Source organism: Manacus vitellinus, unplaced genomic scaffold (genome assembly GCF_001715985.3).
Source record: "Manacus vitellinus isolate BGI_N305 unplaced genomic scaffold, ASM171598v3 scaffold_159_pilon, whole genome shotgun sequence".
Classification (NCBI taxonomy): Eukaryota; Metazoa; Chordata; class Aves; order Passeriformes; family Pipridae; genus Manacus; species Manacus vitellinus.
In genome coordinates, this window is record NW_021939121.1 from 105,129 (window position 1) to 108,313 (window position 3,185).

The following is a 3,185-nucleotide window of genomic DNA, read 5'->3' on the forward strand; positions in this document are numbered from 1 at the left end:
TTGGGAAGAGGGTTCTATCACACCAGGAGACCACATGGAATGTGGACAGGAAAACATCCCTGGCTCTCCAAACAGAGTATCCCACCTTTTCCTGGCCCAAGAATGGGCTGCTTAAGGAATTCTGTTAGGAAGAGGAGTTTATCCCACCTTTTCCTGTCCCAGGGATGGGCTGGTTGAGGAAGTTCTGTTGGGAAGAGGGTTTATCACACTGGGATACCACATGGAATGTGAACTGGAAAACATCCCTGGCTCTCCAAACGGGGCATCCCACCTTTTCCTGGCCCAGGAATGGGCTGGTTATGGAATTCTCTTGGGAAGAGGGTTCTATCACACCAGGAGACCACATGGAATGTGGACAGGAAAACATCCCTGGCTTTCCAAACAGGGCATCCCATCTTTTCCTGTCCCAGGAATGGGCTGGTTGAGGAGCTGTGTTGGGAAGAGGGTTCTATCACACCAGGAGACCACATGGAATGTGGACAGGAAAATATTCCTGGCTTTTTAAACAGGGTCTCCCACCTTTTCCTGTCCCAGGAATGGGCTGGTTAAGGAAGTTCTGTTGGGAAGAGGGTTCTATCACACCAGGAGACCACATGGAATGTGGACAGGAAACATCCCTGAGCTGCCCTGGTACTTTTCCATGTATTTTCTTACATTCCCTGATATTTTCCTATCTGTAATCCCTTCAGAACAGGGCCCTGACCCGACTCCCTGTGGCAATTCCCGTGGCACAGCAGGAGGATCCCACTGGAAGGTTTCACGCTCACCCTCATTCCCGGTGTAATTCCTTTTCCCAAAGGCAGCTTCTGGCAGTTTTTTCCTCAGGTCTGACAATCCCATGACGTGGCTGATGTCCAGCCTGGGAGGCCTGTGGGGAAACAGCGGGATGAGCAGCAGGAAAAGCTTCCAGGATCAGGGATAGCAGGGAATGCTGGGAATCCTGTCCCTGTGGAACCGGAGGGAAGGTGCAGCTTTCCCAGCACTTGGCTGATTGGAGGCTCCTGTTGTAACCAGGATCCTTAAATCCTCCAATCACAGGTCCTGGAAGTGTCCAAGGCCAGGTTTGGAGCAGCCTGGGATAGTGGGAAGCGTCCCTGCCCATGGAAGTGGATGATCTGTGAGGTCCCTTCCCACCCAAAGCATTCCATGATCCCATATCCTCATCTGGCGCCGAGGGTTGTCCTGACAGAGACAAAAAGTGGTGCAGGGACCCCCAGAAATTCCAAGGAAAGGAAGGAAAAGGCCAACTCACAGCTGGGCTGGGAGGGAGGAGCTGTAGGGGGTCCTCAGGGTGATGTTGCACAGCAGCTTTCCCTGGATGGCGAGTTCTCCCCTCCATGGGCAGTACAGTCCTACAGGAGAGAGAGAGGGAAAACAGCTCAGGAAAACAGCTCAGGAAAAGCAGGAGAGGGGAACAAAGTGATTAAAGCACATTTATGACACAAACCCAACCCAACCCCCAGGAATTCCTACCTTGGTGGTCGCGCTCGGGCCTGCGGGGAAAGGAAATAAAAAGATCATTTAGGAATGGGGGGGGAAAAAAAAAAAAAAAGAAAAAAAAGGGGAAAACAGGCCACAAAAGCCACATTTTTTTTTTTTTTTGGAATGCCAGGGAGCTGCTGCTTACAGGTCTTCTTCCATGGCCACGTCCTTGGGGTCCCTGTACTGGCAGCAGAGGACGATGTAGGGACAGACCTGCCTGGGCCGCTGGGCCGGGCTGCCGCCGGACACCTCGTACACGTAGTACTGGGAAAGAGGGGGAAAAAACCACGGATGAGCAGGGTGAGGAATGAGGGGAGCTCGAGGCTGGAGCCCCCAGGGGAGGGTGAGGTCTCTGCTGGAGGTACCTGGCTCTGCTCGAAGGCCTGGCAGGGGCTGGGCGCGGCCGATCCCGGCTCGCGGCTCTCGGCAACGTGGCAGTCGTAGCCCGGAGAGGGGCAGGTGTAGGTGGTGGTGTAATCCTCAGGGATCACCCGCACCTTCCCCTGGATCGGGAAAACACCACGGAGACGTTAACACCCCCCTTTTCCCACAGGAATTCACTCCGGCAGGAGTAAAGCTTCGGTTTCCCGCCAAAACGCGGCGTGAGGGGAAGCCCCGCCCGCGCTTCCCGACGCCGTGAGGGGGCTGAGGGGGGGTCGTTCCAAAAATTGGGATTATTTGGGTGTGGGAGGCAAAGCTTCACTGCTCGGGGGAGGAGATGGGAGCAGGGCGGGTTTGGAGCCAGGAATCCAGAGGAGATGGGAGCAGGGTGGGTTTGGAGCCAGGAATCACTGGAAAAGGGAGAAAGGGTGGGTTTGGAGTCAGGAATCCAGAGGGGATGGGAGCAGGGCAGGTTTGGAGGCAGAAATCCAGAGGAGATGGGAGTAGGGGGTGTTTGGAGCCTGGAATTGAGAGGAAAAAGGAGTAGGGTGGGTTTGGAGCCAGGAATCCAGAGGAGATGGGAGCAGGTTGGGTTTGGAGCCAGGAATCCAGAGGAGATGGGAGCAGGGCAGGTTTGGAGCCAGGAATCCAGAGAAAAAGGAAGCAGGGTGGTTTTGGAGCCAGGAATCACTGGACAAGGGACAAAGGGTGGGTTTGGAGCCAGGAATCCAGAGGAAAAGGGAGCAGGGTGGGTTTGGAGCCAAGAATCACTGGAAAAGGGAGAAAAGGTGGGTTTGGAGCCAGGAATCAATGGAAAAGGGAGAAAGGGTGGGGTTGGAGCCAGGAATCCAGAGGAGATGGGAGCAGGGTGGGATTGGAGCCTGGAATCCAGAGGAGATGGGAGCAGGGTGGGTTTGGAGCCAGGAATCCAGAGGAAAAGGGAGCAGGGTGGGATTGGAGCCAGGAATCACTGGAAAAGGGAGCAGGGTGGGTTTGGATCCAGGAATCCAGAGGAAAAGGGAGCAGGGTGGGATTGGAGCCAGGAATCACTGGAAAAGGGAGCAGGGTGGGTTTGGAACCAGGAATCAGGAGGGGATGGGAGCAGGGCAGGTTTGGAGGCAGAAATCCAGAGGAGATGAGAGCAGGGGGTGTTTGGAGCCAGGAATCCAGAGGAGATGGGAGCAGGGTGGGTTTGGAGCCAGGAATCCAGAGGAGATGGGAGCAGGTGGGTTTGGAGGCAGGAATCCAGAGAAAAAGGGAGCAGGGTGGTTTTGTAGCCAGGAATCACTGGACAAGGGACAAAGGGTGGGTTTGGAGCCAGG